This window comes from Gorilla gorilla, chromosome 2 (genome assembly GCF_029281585.2).
Source record: "Gorilla gorilla gorilla isolate KB3781 chromosome 2, NHGRI_mGorGor1-v2.1_pri, whole genome shotgun sequence".
Taxonomy (NCBI): domain Eukaryota; kingdom Metazoa; phylum Chordata; class Mammalia; order Primates; family Hominidae; genus Gorilla; species Gorilla gorilla.
In genome coordinates, this window is record NC_086017.1 from 75,791,475 (window position 1) to 75,812,068 (window position 20,594).

General features: G+C 42.4%; 1 protein-coding gene across 34 annotated transcripts in view; it reads right to left on the reverse strand.

Annotated features, from left to right (window-relative positions):
• The window catches only part of MAGI1 (membrane associated guanylate kinase, WW and PDZ domain containing 1), a 666,590-nt gene that overhangs the window by 581,823 nt on the left and 64,173 nt on the right, over nucleotides 1–20,594 (reverse strand). Inside the window, exon 1 of one of the 34 annotated variants that reach the window (XM_055383943.2) lies at nucleotides 1,414–4,327. The exons of the other annotated variants lie outside the window; for them this stretch is intronic. The gene's annotated coding sequence lies outside the window, so the exon portion shown is untranslated. Of the gene's footprint in view, nucleotides 1–1,413; nucleotides 4,328–20,594 lie in introns of those variants that run through there. 34 annotated transcript variants of the gene reach the window in all.

Here is a 20,594-nt window from a genome sequence, read left to right on the forward strand (position 1 = left end):
GACAACTGAGGCTCAGGGAAAGGTTAAGTAATTTGCCCAAGGTCACAGAACTGGAATTCCAACAGAGAGCAGCTGCCTATGGTGTTCTCAAGGGGAGGGCAATGCCAAACGAAAACAAGCAACAAGACTCTACTCATTGCAAGTGAGCAAAGGTTCTGATCAAATCTTCATTCTTGCTTCCAAATCACTTGCTGAAAAATCAAAACTACATAAGTAAGGACAGCTGCCTTTATAACTTCTGGCCTATTCACAGGCAGATTTCCAGACGAAACCAAAGGCCTTCATGAGGAAAAACAAAGCTCCTCAGTCTCAGGGCAGCTAATGCTGGGCCTGGAATTTTTTCCACTCTTATCTAAAATATGCTACAGGAGAATCTAGGCCCAGTGATAAGTCAGGTTTCAACTTCACCTCCCCAGCCTGAGAGCGATTACACACATACTTGGGATTTAACCAGCAAGAGAAGGACACGGAAACCTGGGTCCCTCCGAGCCCAGTCTCTGTTGACACTGTTGCCAGGGCTGAGCCAATTGCACCACTGTCAAGAGCTCCACAGGGAGGTTTCAGCAGGGAAACCAGCCCTACAGGTGTATCCAGGGAGGCAGGTGTACAAGGCCACATTCTTTCCTCCACTTAACAAATGAAGGTTTGTCTCTCTGCTGTGCGGGGCTCACAGGGCCAGATAAACCTCTCTCAGACAACAACCTCAGCACAGAAACAGTGTAGCTTGCTGCCACTCTGTAGCACCGAAAGTAAAATGCCAACCGCTGAAAGAGAGAAGCAGATAATGTTACAATAACATTTATCTAGAAAGGCAATGTTCGTTAGGTAAAATTTAACTATGGCAAGAATCTTTAGGACAGATAGACTCAATAAATGTTTGTGGAACTGAAAACCTAGTGCTACCTTTTAAAAGGTTTCTTGGACTAATTTAAAAGCTTCATTTGGCTGTGTGAACTGGCATTCCCTTTCTAAAATGATAGAGTCCCAGTGGTAGCTATAATGTTAAATAAAATGACTTCATTTCCTCCAGAGGAATATTTTTACCTCAACCCCCCATACTCTGGCACTCAACTACTCAAGACTCCAATATCAGGGGGCAAAAAGTCAGGCCTATTAGGCCTGGATCGTTCTCAGATTAACAACCTTGGGGGAATAATCCTATAAGAAAATATTTTCAAGATTTTGGGTAATAACATTTTTGGGCCAGATGAAATTTGTTAGAGTTTGCACTTCTGTTTCTAAAAACCTCTGAAGTCATTTGTTTCCCACAGTTTTTCTCAGAAGCTATTCTGTGGGAAAGAAAGCCAGGGCCTAGGCAGCAGGCCAGCTAGAACGGGGTTGCTCTGAAAGAAAGCCAGCCCCAGCAAGCAGGAGCGACACGGGCAGCGCTCACCGAGGTGGTTAATTTTTTACCTGAGTAGAGCCATAGGCACTGACATAGAAAATGTCTGTGACACGGCGGATCCGGAAACAGGCAAGATGCACAGGCAGTGGAGTGTCTGAACCCAGGTTTGTTGCTTCAAATTACAAAGGAAGTTATGCCAAACTGAAATAGTTATCTACAGAGAGGAGGAGGAGGGGCGGGGTGTGTTGTCAGGCGGCACGGCGGGGAAACGGCAGTGCTGCGACAGAGGACCTCGACTCTGGACTACACAGCCTCGCACTCCAATCTCAGTCCTGCCACTTGTTGCTGGAGGAATCTTAAGTCAAGTTTCTTAAACACTCTCTGCCTCATTTTCTTCACCTATAAACCACAGGCCCCAACCCCCAGGGCTACTGGGATATATACCAAGCAGGTACTCAGAACAGTGCCTGGCACTGAGGAAGTGCCAGGTAAGGGCAGCTGTTGCGATTTGTGCAAATTCTGACATTTGTCATTCTGAACATAACCCTCATAACAAAAGAGGTACAACTGTTACCTCCACTGAGAGATGAAAGAATTGAGACTTAGAAAATGAAGGAATTTGCTCAAAATCATGCAGTTAGTAAAAGACTACACGGAGGGATCCAGTCCTGTTTGTGAAATCAGAGCCCAGCAGTTTTAACCTCTCTCATCTGGTCTTTCTTCCCTTACTTAACTTCCCGAAAGAGAGAGACAGAGACAGAAAGAGAGAATGAGAGATGGGGAGAAAGACAGAGACAGGGAGGAGGGGGGAAGCGAAGAAAACACGTTAGAGGTAAATAACTTTTTAAGCTAATAAAAAATAACCTTGGCCAGGAGTGCTGGCTGACGCCTGTAATCCCAACACTTTGGGAGGCCAAAGCAGGAGGATCACTTGAGCCCAGCAGTTCAGGGCCAGCCTGGACAACACTGCCTCTTAAAACTAAATAAATAAATAAACATAATTAATTGCAAATGAAATTCCACCAGGCCAAACTCTCAGTGGCTACATAGTAAGTGGTTACACCTCTCCTAGCCTCCTAGACCAGTTGCACCTCAATTCTAGCTGAGTTTCACTAAGCAGGGCAAATGAAGCAGGAGAAGGCTCGGAGGGAACCCACCTGAAAGGAAGCTCAGCTGTCTTTGAAGAGTCTATCTATTCTAAGGCTCAGGAGTGGTGGCATGATGAATATCGGTGCTAGGAGAAGAAATGCAAAACCATATAACATTTTTGCCTTTCCGTCCTTGAAATGCCTTACAATTTCCCTTGGAAAAAAAAAATTATCTTGTAATTCTTATTTTTCTTTACTTCACTTTTTCATTTCCAGAACTGCTATGGTTCTGGTTGAAGTATCAGAATGACAACCATGGATCTTCTACTATGTCACCATCAGTCTCTCAGCAATTGTAGCAAAGGGAAAAACACCACCACTGAGGCCGCCAGTCACAATATTTACCCATGCCGGAGTGTTCTGTTTGTTTTCGGTGGAGGATGCAGAGAGTAGATAAACGAAAAGCAAAACTTCTCTGTGTCAAAACACAAGCTGAAGATGATTTCCTTCTCCACTGCCCATGTATGAAATACACACAAATCCAGGGCAGCCCTGGGCCGAAGGAGTGTTTATGGTTCTGCCCGGCCATAAACATGCCAGCCTTCAAAACACCAGGACATCAAACAAACAAGGCAGCTCCAGAAAGGATATATCGACTTTTGACGTCTAATGCTCTGGATGAAATAACTTTGTTTCCCCTAAAAATAGATAAACCAAAATAAATACAAGAGTATTCTACAGCAATGTAGCTAGCCACTTCTTCCTGTGACTCACTGTTTGATAATAACTATGGGCCAGGAACTAAGTGCTTTTTGGTGGAATGACTGATGCTCTTCATACCAACTCGGTGAGGAATTTAAAATGACATCCCTTTGCAGATAAGGAGACTGAGTCTCAAAGAGGTAAATAACTGTGTAGGTTTACATAGCTTGCCACGGGCATTTGGACCTTGGTGTGTGAGATTCTGTAGGGTGAGGTCTAACAAAATGGCCCCACCTTCAGTTAAGGATTCAAATGATCACCTAGTAGCCCTTCAACTAGGGTTAAAGCTAAACTCATTCAGAGTTTCTGGCTCTAAACCTCACTCTCATTTCTTTACAGTGAAACACAGAAATTTAAAAAATTCAAAGTAGGCATACTTTCAGGTGGCTAAAATTAAAAGATCATCAATACCAAGCACCGACAAGGACGTTAAATAATGGAAACCCATAGACTACTCGTGGTAACATAAACTAGAAGAGCTGGAACACTGCTTAAAATTAGCTATTGAAGGCAGGGCATGGTGGCTCACACCTGTAATCTCAGCACTTCAGGAGGCTGAGGCGGGAGGATCACTTGAGGTCAGAAGTTCAAGAACAGCCTGGCCAACATGATGAGACCCCCATCTCTATATAAAAAATGCAAAAAAATTAGCCGGGCATGGTGGCACACACCTGTAATCCCAGCTACTCGGGTGGCTGAGGCAGGAGAATCAGTTGAACCTTGGAGGGAGAAGCTGCAGTGAGCCAAGATCACGTCACTGCACTCCAGCCTGGGTGACAGAGTGAGAATCCTTCTCAAAAAAAATTATGTTATTGGGATTAGAAAAATGCATAGTCTAACCCAATCCTACAAGTCCACTCTGGGGCATACCCTAGAGAAATGAAAATACACATATACCAAAAGGCATAATGACAGTATCATAATTTGTAATAGTCCAAACTACGAGCAACACAAATCTCATCAAAAGTAGGACACATGAGTAAATGTAGATATATGAATGCTATAGTATTATACAGAAGTCAAAATGGGCTGGGCACACTAGCTCACATCTATAATACAGTACTTTGGGAGGCCTCGATGGGTAGATCACTTGAGGCCAGGAGTTCAAGACCTGCCTGGATAACACGGCAAAACCCTGTCTCTACAAAAAAAAAAAAAAAAAAAAATTAGCTGAGGATGGTGGCACATGCCTGTAGTCCCAGCTACCCGGGGCGCTGAGGTGGGAAGATCGCTTGAGCCTGGGAGGTGGAGACTGCAATAAGCCATGATTGCACCAGTGCACTCTAGCCTTGGCCACAGAGCAAGACTTCATCTCAAAAAAAAAAAAAACAAGAAAAAGAAAAAGGAATGAACTACAGCTACATGCGACATGGACAAATCTCAGTACAGTGTTGAGGAAATGAAGTCAGGTATAAAAGAATCCATACTGAGTGAATCTATCTGTACAAAGTTCCAAAACAAGAAAATGGGAATAGAGGTCAGGACAATGGTTACCAGGGAGTGAGCCTACCCGGGGGCTTCTTGGTTGCTATTATGTTTTAGTTCTTTGTTGTTGTTGTTGTTGTTTTGTTTTGTTTTGTTTTGGGATGGAGTTTTGCTCTTGTTGCCCAGGCTGGAGTACAGTGGTATGATCTTGGCTCATTGCAACCTCTGCCTCCCAGGTTCAAGTGATTCTCCTGCCTCAGCCTCCCAAGTAGCTGAGATTACATGCATGCAGCACCACGTGCAGCTAATTTTGTAGAAAGGGGGTTTCACCATGTTGTTCAGGCTGGTCTCGAACTCTTGACCTCAGGTGATACACCCGCCTCAGCCTCCCAAAGTGCTGGAATTACAGGCGTGAGCCACTGCGCCTGGCCTAGTTCTTGATTGAACTGTTGTAACCCATATGGACTGACTTTGTGGTAACTCATCCACTGCGATTTATGCCCTTCTCAATCAAATGACCTCCCTCTCCTTCCCTCTTCCTCCCTCTTAAAACAAAAAAGTAGGGACATTCATAAAAACTTCAAGTCTAAATCAAGTTTTTGAGACTTACACAGGAAAAAATAGGTACAGTGTAAGACATTCTAAATTTAGCTCAATATTCTTAACATGTAGGAACAACTCTATGGAGAAATCCCTTCACCCTCCAATGTTCAACTCAGCAGCATTTTAAACTCCGTTCACATCCAATAAAGACCTGCTTATTGTATCATCAAAAAGGTATGCATGCAATCCATCTCAAGAAGAGGCTTACCTGCACAGTGACTAGGGTTTACTGCAATGACAAAGTCATTTCATGCCTTGACCGAAAATAGCCTTAGACTGGGTAAAAACTGGGCATTCTCTGCAGTGGTTCCTAAGAGAAGCTGAGGTCAGTGTGGAATTAAATATCCTTATCCGCATGGGTAGACTTAACTTCCAAAAGTCGTACAGAAGACAACAGAGTTCCGGGTAATATGGCCCATATATCGGAGGTTTAAAGCTGATGCCCATGGTGCTTGTGAGCAAAAATACACATTTAGCCAGGCGGGGGAGCTCAGGCCTATAATCCCAGCACTTTGGGAGGTCAAAGCAGGAGGATCACTTGAGGCCAAGAGTTCGAGACCAGCCTAGCCAACATGGTGAAACCCTGTCTATATTAAAAATACAAAAATTAGCTGGGCACAGTGGCATGTGCCTGTAATCCCATCTCCTGGGGAGGTTGAGGCACTAGAATCGTTTGAACCCCGAAGGCAGAGGATACAGTGAGCTGAGATCGTGCCACTGCACTCCAGCTTGGCCAACTGAGTGAGACTGTATCTCAAAAAAAAAAAAAAACAAAAAAAAACACACATTTTGCCCCTTGTCCGGAGTAGAAAGAATTGTGGTGCTTCTTACAACTGCCAAAGCCAAAGCCTGAATGAGTTCTAAAAGTCTCTGGAAGTTTCTGAGGGCACAGTCACTCCAAAAGATACAAATCCTGGGACTCTGAACTAGCTTTGTTTGACAGCCCCTTCCTTTGGTTAAATTCCAAAAATATCTCAGGCTCACCTCAAGCTTACTGCATTCAAACGTTCTCTGATTTCTCCTTTCTCTCTACTGTATCCTTTGTCTTCTACTCCCTTAAGACATTATTCCTTTCCTACTTGCCCTTTACTCAAGTTGTCTTTATCCTCTTAGCTATACAATGATTTAATTCAGTACAAAGAACATCACTATTCTACCCATCACTGATTCCCCAGCGCAAGGCACTATATCTGTGCACAGTAAGTGAGTGATGCTCTTTTTGTTATTTTGGTTTTTCCTTTTTTGAGACAGGGTCTCACTCTGTCACCCAGGCTGGAGTGCAGTGGTGTGATCATAGCTCAGTGTAGCCTCTACTTCCTGGGTTCAAGATCCTCCCACCTTAGCCTACTGAGTAGCTGGGACTACAGACATGGGCCACCATCCCAGCATTTTTATTATTATTATTATTATTATTATTATTATTATTATTGAGACAAGGTCTCCCTATGTTTCCCAGGCTGGTCTCAAACTCCTGGACTCAAGTGATCCTCCCATCTCAGCCTCCCAAAGTGCTGGGATTACAGGTGTAAGGCACCACGCCCATCCTAATGTCTTAATGGACAAATGAATAAATTCTCTCTTTTTTTTTTTTTTTTTTTGAGACAGAGTCTCTGTCGCCCAGGCTGGAGTGCAGTGGCGCAAACTCGGCTCACTGCAAGCTCCACCTCCCGGGTTCACACCATTCTCCTGCCTCAGCCTCCAGAGTAGCTGTGATTACAGGAGCCCGCCATCACGCCCAGCTAATTTTTTTGTATTTTTTAGTAGAGACGGGGTTTTACCGTGTTAGCCAGGATGGTCTCGACCTCCTGACCTCATGATCCGCCTGCCTCAGCCTCCCAAAGAGTTGAGATTACAGGTGTGAGCCACCGCGCCCGGCCAATAAATTCTCTTTTAATACTAGCAACAACAGAGACAAGTATCTTTCTGTTCTTGTCAAACCAATGACTGCAGCTCTGTATGCTTCCGGAGTGATTTAAACTTGCCAGATGAGCTTTTAGCCAGTCAAACTGATTTTCCTTTGAGCCTAGATTCCTCATGTGGAAAAGCTCCCAGAAAAGCTTGACTAGATAAGAAAAAAGTTATGTCTAGACAATTCTGCTTTAGCCTTCTGCTGGGAAAACCTCCAGCTGTTTCACTGAACCTCATACAACCAAATCATAGTTCACATTTCACAGATTCCTCACCAGGGTTTTGACATCTTGGCGGAAAAGAACTGAAGAAGGGTGGGCAGACATCTGACTATAGACTGGTTTCTAATAAAGCAATAAGTACAAACAATTCCAAGAAAACTAGGATGTCACTGGTCCCTGTGGTCACCAAACAAAAAGGATGTCTGTCCTATGTAAGGACACTGAAGAGGGGAAAAAGTGCCTAATCCTAATTTAATTATAATATTTTTTCCTATAATCAGAGAGGAGAAAGTCACCCAGGCTTGAAGCCAAAATTATAAATTTCATTGTCCACACAAATTATACAAGATTTCCCTTGACCAGACTGCAGGGAGGTGGGCTCTTGTTATCCTTCCTTCCTTTCAACTCTTCCATCTCTGTCTGTAATTTCCCCACCTTTGTTTCCATATAACTTCACCAGCCTTGCTCCTATATGGCCACAAAGAAAAGAAATTCTGAGAAAAGAGTTGAAATACCCCAGTTGAATAGATTCCTTCCTTGTCTATTAAGAAGACATCACTCTTATTTACTTTCTGTACCTTGGCTCTAAGCTATAAGTTCATCTGTCTTTTCTATACTATAGGCAGTACAGAGCATGGGCCAGCCTGAAAAGGCAGGCCTGCAAAAATTGATATGCCAAATGAGAAATAAGTAAACTTGCTTTCAACTAACATGAAATCCCAGAATAACCTTTGAATTTCCATGACACCATTCATCTAGGGATAAGAGGGGAAGGCAGAAGGGGGCATTCCTGTGTCCATTTGGTATACCCCTGCAACAGGCTATTACCACTTACTGCAATGTATTAAAGGTAGGACAAACAGCTAGGAAACGAACTGGTCTCTGTCCAGTCAAAGAATTAGTCAACATAAATCTACAGAAGTAAGTCACCTTGAGCTTGGTACTATCTACCCATAATGCATTTCCCCTCACCTCTTGAAATTCATTCAGTTATTCATCCCCTCCCTTCCTAGGTGGTAACTACAACTGTTATTTTCAACTCCAGTTCCTTATGCAACACTGAAAAATGCATAACTGAACTGTACACTTAACTAAATAGATGATCAGTATAATAAAGAGTCCTCATGTAAATTAAGGAAAATATGTAAAAACCCCCCAAAAATCCACTGAAAAATCATTTGTGCATTCAACATAGAAAGACCCTTAAATATGCTCTGCAGGGTATCTTAGAAAATAATATTAAAATGAAGCCCTCTTGGAGAAACTAATGACTTGTTTTTAAAGGTCTAGTGAGTGCCTAGATCGTGCCTTACTAAGGCATTCCGCAGAAAACAGGGTTCCTTGTATTCAATGCAGTCAGGAGGTGAACTGATATCAAAGAACCACATCCATTCGTGTCATTTTACACGTTTCAAGGAACAAACTTTCCAATAAAGACAGACTCCATTCCTCTTCCCCCGACCTTCCTGTCAGGCTTCCCTTAATAAAGTTTCTGCCAGATAAACATCATGAATGTTCCATTGTGCTGAGAAGAAAGAAGTTTACAGCAAATTGCTTGGTTAGAGCTAAGAGTCTGGGAGCCACCTGAGCAAATCAGCTAAGTGCTTCGGAAAAAGCTATTTCCAAATTGGGACGGTTTCCATGAAGTGACTGGGCATAGTCTTCATGAAGAGGTTGTTTGTCTCCTCCTATCTGGCATATCAGTAGTTTCAAGATAAGAAGAAAGCATATTTGGACTGTTTGTTCTCATGGACATTAATCTGATTGTATTTTTTTTTTTTTTTTTGACGGAGTCTCTCTCTGTCGCCCAGGCTGGAGTGCAGTGGTGCGATCTCCACTCACTGCAAGCTCTGCAGTGGTTCACGCCATTCTCCTGCCTCAGCCTCCTGAGTAGCTGGGACTACAGGCGCCCGCCACCATGCCCGGCTAATTTTTTTTTGTATTTTTAGTAGAGACAGGGTTTCACCATGTTAGCCAGGATGGTCTTGATCTCCTGATCTCGTGATCCACCCGCCTCGGCCTCCCAAAGTGCTAGGATTACAGGCGTGAGCCACCGTGCCCGGCCTCTGAATTGTATTTTTCAAGTGTACTAAAGTTCCTCCAGGAGCTACACACACAAGAAATGTACTTTCCAACTTGCTTATTTAGGAAGATCAGCTTTGTTACATCAAAACGTCCATTAGAAAGTCATGACACAGGCCAGGTGAGGTGGTTCACGCCTGTAATTCCAGCACTTCAGGAGGCTGAGGTGGGAAGACTGCTTGAGGTCAGGAGTTCAAGACCAGCCTGGCCAACATGGTGAAACCCAACATCTACTAAAAACGCTGGGCGTGGTGGCCCACATCTGTAATCCCAGCTACTCAGGAGGTTGAGACACAAGAATCACTTGAACATGGAAGGCAGAGGTTGCAGTGAGCAGAGATCATGCCACTGTATTCCAGCCTGGGCAACAGAGCGAGACTCTGCCTCAGGAAAAAAAAAAAAAAAAAAAAAGCAGAAGCAGAAGAAAAAGAAGAGGAGGAGAAACAAAAAAGAAAGTCACAACAAAATGAGCAGAGAAATTAGGTTTTACCTCAAGTGTCAGCAAAAATAAAAAAGTTAAAACAAGATGAGGTTTTTTTTTTTTAAACACTGCATATAAAACAATGAAGTAATTTGTTCAGAGAGTTCTGCTGTTAAAATAATGACAATCTGGCCAGGCGCAGTGGCTCACGTCTGTAACCCTAGCACTTTGGGAGGCCAAGGCAGATGGATTGCCTGAGCTTAGGAGTTCGAAAACAGCCTGGCCAACACAGTGGAAAAAAAAAAAAAAATTAGCTGGGAGTGGCATTTGTAGTCCCAGCTACTGGGAAGGCTGAAGCAGAAGAATTGCTTAAACCCGGGAGGTGGAGGTTGCAGTGAGTCGAGAGCGCACCACTGCACTCCAGCCTGGTCAACGGAGCGAGACTCTGTCTCTTAAAAAAAAAAAAAAAAAGTAGCTCGGCCAGGTGTGGTGGCTCACGCCTGTAATCCCACCACTTTGGGAGGCCAAGGTGGGTGGATCACAAGGTCAAGAGATCCAGACCATCCTGGCCAACATGGTGAAACCCCGTCTCTACTAAAAACACAAAAATCCGCTGGGCATGGTGTCATGCGCCTATAGTCCCAGCTACTCAGGAAGCTGAGGCAGGAGAATCACTTGAACCCAGAAGGCGGAGGTTGTAGTGAGCCAAGATCACGCCACTGTACTCCAGCCTGGGTGACAAAGTGAGACTCAGTCTCTAAATAAATAAATAAATAAAAATAATGACAATCTAATGTAGGATGGGCAGTTTGTAACTTTTCTATAATAATTCTTATATGATTTTAAAAGGGCCCTATGCAAACTACTTTAATATGCACTATTTTACTTGAAATCGCACAACACTCCCAAAACAGGAGAAAAATTTCGTAAAGACAGAGAGCTTTGCTTGTTGTATACATTTATTTATTTTAAGATTTGGCACAATGCCAGGGATAGAGTGGTACTTAATTATATCTGTGGACTGAAGGTCAACACTTTTTCATATGTTAGACAAATACAGCTCATAATGATTAAGAAATTTGTCTGAGACCACAAGGCTGGGAAATGACTAAGCCAAGCTTCCAATGAAGGGCAGTGAGTCAGATTCCTGAGTCTAGTTCATCTAATAGAATTGTTAAGGGTGTTAACATTAATCTTTACTGCATCACATTTCTGCAAGGAAGCTTTGAGCCACCATCCTGAAGACTGAGAAACCAACACAATTTTAACCCATTAAGCATAGCAACTGCCCTGCCCTATCTTTCAATATCCTGTCCCTGTCTCATTCACAGTGTACCTCTGCCCCTGGTAATTACCTTAGCGTCAGAGATCCACGAACAAAAACAATGTTAAGACTTGAGATAAGCCAAACCACTCACCTGCTGAGGTATGGCAGCCCTAACTGTGAGAGTATCACCTCCCTACTGATATCAAAATCAGACCCTACAAAGGAGAAAGAAAGGTCATCTGAAATCACCTTGACACTCCAAACAGGGACTTATATCTGTGGGTCAGAGAGTGAATGAGTCATAGAGAGAAGAACACTTCATAGAACAGGGCATGAGTCACTGGTTCCTTTCTTATTGAGATAGAAAAAAAGGTACATCCTTTTATACATCTTGGGGGTAGTGCGGGGGCGGGGGGAACCACCATCTCTTTCATTTGCTCCCATTCTCATAGCTCCATGAACTGTCCACAAGTTATCACCGGTGAGTATGTGGTTCTCTTTTCAAGGCAGGGCTATCGCCCTTAACTTCCACTCCTCTCCAAACTTCAGGTTGTTTAGCACTAACTCCACTCAGACAGATTTTTTGAGCAGCTGCACACCTTTGTCTCCCTGACCAGAATCCCCAGGAATCATGCAAATCCTCAGGCATATCCTAGGTTCACTTTCAGGGGATTCCCTGAGGATGCCCCTTTTTTATGTTCATCAGCCTTAGGAAGCCACCCCCAAGTCCAACAGATACACAGTCCCCTTTTTGTGGATGTCCAGGCCACACAAGAAATGGAAAGAATTTCAATAAGAAACTCTCCTGGAAACTATATGCATATGCATATCTACTTCTAGGTACTGATGATACCAAGGACTCTTTCATAAAGACAAGCACATTGGCCAAAGCCCCAAGGCATAATTAGCCTTGCTCTAAAACTTTCCTAAGTGGCCAGAATCTACTGCATATATTTTTCTTAGCCAAGAAACAGATGTAGAGTATAAATGGTTTTCCACTGAGTACCTTCAAAACAGATGCAACTATTTGGTAAATGTTCCATCTGCCCAGAGCATCCATTGTCAATGGAGACCAGACATACAAACTCTGAGGATCATTTAATTCAGTGTTCACAAGAACTTCCATCATTTGCATCCCCGCCTCCTGACTTTCGCCACATATGGGTACCACTTCTACTATTCCACTTTACCCTTTTTAAAACCACTTTCTTTTCATGTAATTAAATATATTTTAAATGGAAACTTTATATCACCTCTAGGAATAGACATGCAGAACCAGCTGCCATAAAAATAAAGTAACTAAAAGCAAATACATTGAAAGCAAAATCTTGCCATTACAAGGTATGGTCTCTCAATTAGGAAGGAAAATTAGCAAATGTTAGGGGGTGCTGAAGACATATTAACACCTAATAGAGACTTATTTGATGTAATCTCAAGAACTGAGAAAGGATTAATGGAAGAGGAGGAAAGGAATGAATTTGAACTGAAGCAGGAACTCAAGTGAGAAGACAAAATCTGAGGACTCTGTTTCACCTTTTTTTTTTTTTCTTTTTGGTTTTGTTCGTTTGTTTTTGAGACGGAGTCTTACTCGGTCGCCCAGCCTGGAGTGCAGTGGCTCACTTCAACCTCCATCTCCCAAGTTCAAGCAATACTCCTGCTTCAGTCTGCCTAGTAGCTGGGATTACAGGAATGCACCACCATGCCCAGCTAATATTTTGTATTTTTAAGAGACGGGATTTCGCCATGTTGGCTGGGCTGGTCTTGAACTCTGACCTCAAGTGATCTGCCTGCCTCCACCTCCCAAAGTGCTGGGATTACAGATGTGAGCCATCACGCCCCACCAGTCACCCTCCTCTTTATACTGCTTACTATGGGCTACTTCTCAGAGATAGAAGACGGTATCAATGCCACAATCTAGGGTAAATGACCAACTGGAGTGTGGTTTGTCCTCAAAACTTCCATGTATAAGATAGAGTCAGTAGTGTACTTATTTCTATTTTCTAACCTTCTTCCCACAAAATATTTTGGACAACAAACTAAGAGTAATTTGCTAGCATCTCAGAAGCTAAACAGGTGACCAATGATGGCACTGCCAAAATACCCCATGGTAATTCCTATTCAGCTAAGTCAGTTAAAGCCCATACAGCAAAAGCCCTCTGAATTGGAAATACTAATGGAAGGGACAGTATTTTACCAAACTACAAAAAACAGCAAGGTGTTCTCTCTTCTGCAAGACTGACTTTTCAATAGCTAAAAGTTACACCAAAATAATAATAATAACAAATAATAATTAGGTGCGTCTACCTATTTGTTTTATTCAATCACAGAAATCTCTGCCACCTTATAGAATCCTGAAATTTCTGCATCTTGTGACTGACAAAAAGAGAAAGGGCAACTATTGGGAGGCCAGGGCAGGAGGACTGCTTGAGCCTAGAAGTTCGAGGTCGCAGTGGACTATGATGGCACCACTGCACTCCAGGATAGGTGGGCAGGGGTAGGGGGTAGTGGGGAGAGTGGGGGCGCGGCCAAAGCCTAGAGATTATGGCCATAGAAATAAAATAGATTTGTGATCAAACCCCATTGCTGCTAATTACGAGGCATCAGCTTGCTCATCTGCAAGTCGGGATAATCTGCTTAAGGTGGTTTTGAAGACCAAATGAGGCAATGTACATAAAATGTCTGGCACAGTACCAGGCACACAGTTGCTTCTCCCTAAAATCCATGAAACCTACTGAATTAGTCTTTTGTAAATCCATGAAATGAACATTACTTTAGCACTTACTCTCTTTCATATACCAAATGGTTAATATACAGTAACCGTTGTTTTAAATGTCGTACATGTATTAATACACTTAATCTCACAAGACTCTATGAAGTTAGCACTATCGCGATTTCCATTATACAGATGACAACACTGAGGCACAAAGAGGCTCAGCAACTTGCCCAGAGTCACAGGGTTAGTGGACAGTAGAGACAGGATTCAAACCCAGACAATCTGGCACCACAGCACATATTCCTAACCACCCATACCATGGTGCCTTTAAAATGCTGGAGAAACATCACTGAAAAAGCCCAAAAAGGTAGACAGAGTGACAGACAGTTGGACAGCTATGTGATAAAACAGCATGGTAAAATGTCAGTGGCAGAATCTAAGTAGCGGGCATACAGGTGTTTGCTAAAAAATTCTTTCAACATTGCTGTATGTTTAAAATTTTTCATAAGAAAACATTGGGAGGAGAGCAAGGAAGAACCCAGAGTGTCATCTCCTCCTCAAAAATGGAAGCATACTGAAAAAAAAGGTTACGCCAATAATGTCAGGATGAAAGGATTTCCCCACCCCCACCTGCCTCCCCTCCAAAAAGTATCCCAGTTAAAATCTATAGGCCACAGATTCAAGTTACAGGTTGCCCCAACTGGGCCCAATGGCTGAGAAAGAGAGAGAAGCAGATGGGCTGTAAAACTGGGTCCTCTGCCAGCTAAGCTAGAGAAACCATCTCCCAATTGAAAGTGTTAATGGAAATGCCAGGCCAAAGCAGTCGACAGGAAACGTTTCTTGACACTGTACATGCAAACAAATATGGCTTCTCCTACAAAGACAAAGAATGCAGTGGTCCAACCAGGCCTGTCTTTAAGTACTGGCAAGCACCCAAGGCAAGTTAACAGATTTCAACTTCTCAGGCTCTATAGATGAGTACCAGCTCTTGAAGACCTCCCAGGGGATGGAAGGGAAGGAAGAGTGAGGAAGGGGATTTCATCCAGGTGAAGCTGAGCCAACGATTAAAGGGGAGGAGGCGTGAGTCTGCAGCGGTAATGCCCACCCCTGGGGGTCAAGGAGGAAACTGAGGCAGTGCTCTCAAAAGAGACAGGTTATGTCTTTCACAAATGCTCCTATGACTGGTGCTGTACGGAATGTAATGAGATAAACCCTTGAACTGAAAGCCTGACAGCTTCTAGACTAGGTCTAAGGGAAGCAAATAAGTGAGAGACAGAAATGGAAAGAAAAATATGGTAAGAAAGGGAATTAAATTTTAGGCATGTTCTTATACAGTTGGCAAAAGTGAAAAATGATGCATCTTTTTGAAAGAGCAATTTGGCAATATCGAACAAAAACATGAAATGTGTCCACCTTTTGAACCAGAAAAGTCCACTACTGGGATTTCATTTTACAAATGCAATTATATGTGCATAAAGATCAAAATACAAGGATATATTACTGATTCCAGCATTATTTGTAAAAACAAAAGTCTGAAAAGAACCTTAATGCTCATCAGCAGAGGACAGGCTTAATGAATTACATACAGAACACTGATTCAAAGGTAAACTCCAAGTCATTGAAAAGAATGGAATCCATCTTGGTGCTGATGGAAAAAGAGCTCTAAAATGTAGCTGTAAACGTGAAGTGGAAAAAAACAAGGAGCAGAAACTCATATACACATATCATTTTTAAAATAAGGTGTGTGTGTGTATATGCACACAGATTCTTTATATAATATATATATATATCATATTTTTTTAAAGGAGAGCAAGAGAAAGAAGGGGAAACAAGTATACTTGTATGTGTATAAACAATTCTAGGACAAGAAACTGGAGAAGTCAGGATATTAGAGACTTTTCACTCTATACCCTTTTTTATTATGATTGAATTTTTTAATTCTACACAGTTTTCTCACTTTAAATTACATATATACGAATATTCTACATAAGACCATTTAAAATAACCTTTTATTCATAAGAAATGTAATGGTTTGTTTGAAATTTAGTCATAACATCCCTGTAAGTTTCATGCAATTAAATGCTTATCGTATGCTAAACATTTGATGAGACGACCTTAAATCCAAGGTAGTCAGAGAGCATATTTGTAGACCAAGTTTTACATGGGATACAATCAAAAGAAGGACTATGTAATTTGCTGTATTAGGAACATTTACCAAAAGGCTAACACTCAGCTCAGAGTAATTCAAGCGAAAGAGTAAAGTTATTATCACACTGAGGTCCTTCATAGAACCCAAGGGAAGAATTGAGGCTGGTCTGGAGAACAAGGGAAGTGAAGACTTGAACACCGTGGGGAGTCTCTCCATCTTCATGACTTCATTTCCTCTCACTGTACAGTAGTAGCTTCTTCCACATGCCACAAAACATTGCTCCACAGTTCCTAGCTGTTATCTGTAACCATTTCACCGGGAGCGGAGGTATTTCTCAAGTTTGGAATTACTGGCATTTTGGCTGGTATGGTTCTGTGTTAAGGGCTGGGGGGTGGCTGTCCTGTGCATTGTAGAATGTTTATCAGCATCCCTGGCCTCCATTCCCCCTCCTCGTAGTTGCAATAACCAAAAATATCTCCAGATATTGCCAAGTGCTCCCTAGGGGATAAAATTGCCACTGACCTGGGAGAAACTGAACTGCTTGCTCATTCACCTTCCCAAGTGCTGGGGAAGGACACTGACTGCCCAGCTTTTGGCTCAAATGTGGCTGAATAACTAGAGCACGCTTGCACTCACAAGGTGACCCCTTCATAAGCTTGTGGTTTAAGGAGTTGTTGCTCCTTACCACTGCTATAGGGCTTTCCCTAAACCCTCTAAGTCAGTACTGTCCAACACAACTTTCTGCAAGAAGATATCCATCATGTGCTGTCCAAAACAGCAGCCACTAGCCATATGGGGCTACTAAGCACCTGAAATACAGCTCCTATTATCGAAGAACTGCATTTTAAAATTTTTTATTTGACTTTCATTAATTAAATTTAAATAGGCACATGTAACCCTCGACCACCTAATAGAACAGCACAGCTCTAAGTACTGAGAGCATTTAAGCTCCTTTAGAACAGTTGCCAGCATACCATGGGGGCTTAATAAGTATTTGTTGAATAAAGGAATGAATATGATTGGGCTCAGGGTCTTGGTTGGCAAAAGTCATTAAACCAACTCAGATGGTTCCACCCATAGGAAAAATGGGAACTCAGTGAGAAAGGAGCAGAAACAGAAGCAACCCACTGTCCATCAACAGATGAATGAATAAACAAATCAAGGTGTGCATACATGGCAGAATATTTATTAAGCTCTAAAAAAGAAGACTATTTTGACACATGCTACAACGTGAATAACCTTGAAGACATTTTGCTAAGTGAACTATGCCGATCACAAAAGGACAAATACTCTATGAGTCCACTTATATGAGGTACCAAGAATAATTAAATTCATAGAGCTAGAATACAATGTTGGTTGCCAGGGATGGGGGGTACCAGGAAGTGGGGACTTAATATGTAATCGATAAAGAGTTTCAGTTTGGGAAGATGAAAAAGTTGTGGAGAGGAATGGTGGTGACGACCGCACAACAATGTAAACATAACTAATGCCACAGAAGTGTACACGCAAAAGTAGCTAAAATGGTAAATTTTGTGTCAGGTATACTTTACAATTTTGTTAAAAAAAAAAAAGAATCAAGAAAGCTTAATATGGTATGGTGGACTGAACCATTGCTCACAATTCTTTACAGCATCCCTATACTCCAGAAATAAATGGAACAAACCTGAACCCAACCCCACACTCTGGAGCTAACACCAGCCAACCCACACCCTAAGTAAAGCTACCCTACAAAGCTATGACTGAGAGAATGAGATCCTTGCTGTTGCAGGTTATGGGTTCCAGGGAAGTTTGTTACACAGCATGTTTATAGCAAGAGTCAGATACATTAAGTCTCAATGGTCATGGCTTTGCCACCAAGAGAACATTCAAAGAATAATGAATACTTGCCACAGTGTGGCTAAGGATCAGCTGCATTCTAAAACTACAGATAGATCAGTTTTAAAAAATAAATAAATAGGCTGGGCACGGTGGCTCATGCCTGTAATCCCAGCACTTTGGGAGGCCGAGGTGGGCGGATCACGGGTTCAAGAGATTGAGACCATCATGGCCAACATGGTGAAACCCCGTCTCTACTAAAAATACAAAAATTAGCCAGGCATGGTGGCGGGCGCCTGTAGTCCCAGTTACTCGGGAGGCTGAGGCAGGAGAATCACTTGAACCCAGGAGGTAGAGGCTGCAGTTAGCCAAGATTGTGCCACTGCACTCCAGCCTGGAAACAGAGCGAGACTCCGTCTCAAAAATACATAAATAAAACCATGAACTATGACATTTGATGAATCATTATTTAAAAGGTCCACTAAGCCTCAGATCCTTGAAGAAGGTGGGTCCAATGTAGAACTGTGCTTCATTCCTTAAGAGTCTATGGATTGTGGTCTTAAGTGATGTTGAGCCTGAAGAAAACAAACCCTGGCACCTCTCATAACCCATTATGATCTCTGGAGACCATCTGATTCTAAAGAGATGCAATTTGAAATGCTCCCTGAAGCACTTCAGGCCTCAACATTCTCGTTAAATTTCCCCTTTCAGCTGGCCCTGGCAGTCACTCCAAGCTGGCAGCCAACATCTTCTACTGTCTGCAACCCTCCACCCTGAAAGGAAATAAAATCTACATCCAAGTCAAGCACATGTTTTCACGCAATTCAAAGAAAACAAACTGTGAACAACCTGAGGGCTCACAGGAGCCCTGTTATCATCTACAAAGACTCGTGAAGCAGACTCGGGCACATCATCACTTCCACAAGACACAGAAGCCTTCCTGCACCCTGCTGGGAGAAGCCCTCCCAGCTTCCTGCCTGACACACTTCCCTGGACTTTAACCAGCTCTACTTCTCTCCACCTCTGTACCAGTGACCAAGGACCAGAACCAGTTAAGATTTTTATTTTTCCTAAGGAGCAAACTTCTTACGCTGCTTCACCCCAAGAGCTCAATGGAGTTTCCTCTTGGGCACACTTAATAATCATGTTGTACCTCAGCAAGGAGGAGCAGATAATAAAATCCAAAGGCAAATAGGACAAGCTGTTAGCCAGGGATGAGAAAACTAGCAAAGGGCAACAGACTATTCTAGGAAATAAGAAAGGAGGTGCTTGGGCAAGGCTTGCTCAGGCCCACCTTCCTCCAGCCTGGCAGCCTGACTGGTCCCTAATTCTGCCACCTCACACTGCAAAGCAGTTCTTATCTCTCATTTGAAAAACTGACAGGGACATAAGACGGCAGACGAGAAGTCCACACACACTAGCAGCAGAAAAGAAGGTGAAGGAGAGAAGACCATGGAAAGAGGTTTATAACATAAAGCCATTGTTGCTAATTCAAACTGTTAACTATTGCGAGAAAGGAGCAGAGAATATATTTTAGAAAATGTTCAGCAGAAGAAATTTTGCTGGTTAATTGACTACATCTTGGTAGTTTTAAATATTTTCTGATGCAGTCAGGTTCCTATGTCTAAGACATATGCCTGTGACATATACATGTTTCTTCCTTTATTAAAATTATAATAAATTAATTAATTAGGTATTCCTTTTAACTTTGTTTCTATTATGTAAACAACTTCTGGGCAGTAGGCACTACATGATCTTTACTGGGTCAGAGCCATTTCACTTCCTTTTATTTGCAGTTTCTATTCAGTCCAAAATATCATGTATTTTTGCTAAAATCATTATGATCCCCCCTGAAGGGCTAGGACTGGGTGAGATCAGCTGCTAACAATAAGAATAACGATGAAGAACAACAAGGGAAAAACATCAAGAGAAGCAGTCAGATACTCAACTATTCACGGTCAACATTTATTAGGCACATATACGCATACACTTAATCCTCAGAACAACACAAAAACATGTTTGTTTTATTCTTATTTTATATATGGAAAATAAGCTCAAATGAGTTCCAGCAAGTTGATGAAAGTTAAACATATGAAAGACAGCGGTGCTCCTAAGAAAGCCAGAGCCAATCAATCAAGTCTTGTTCTCCGAACCACTTCACTAGTATACTACCCCCTGGTGGGTACCAACTACACTTTTACTAAGATGAAAAGTAAGGCAGTCCAGGTGTGGTGGCTCACACCTGTAGTCCCAGCTACTTGGGAGGCTGAGATGGGATGATCACTTGGGCCCAGGAGTTGGAGGCTGCAGTGAGCTATGATCATGCCACTACACTCCAGCTGGGTGACACAGTGAGACCCTGTCTCAAAAAATAATAAAATAAAATAAAATAAAATATAAAATAAAATAAATAAAAGGCAATTTGTTCTCCTCTCAGCAGAACAGGTGCCCCCTATTCTCACTCATCTCAGCCCCCTTTCCTAACAGTCATCAAAATGTTATGAGATAAAGTAAATTTTTGTTAAGTTCTCTAACCTGGTATTTTCTACTCTTTTTTCTTCATCTTCAGTACCTTTGTAAGGGAAGTAGAAAAAATTTCCTTTGGGTTGTACACGATTTAATAAGATACACCATTTAAAGTTCTGACTATTGCAGCTCCCATGATACTCTGATACAAATTTGGCCAAACCACGCTTTAAGGGCTCTGTGTACACACAGGAGATGGTATAAGTGAATGTCTCCTAGCCAAACTATGCACTCCTGAAGCATGGTACTGCATGTCACTACACAGCCAT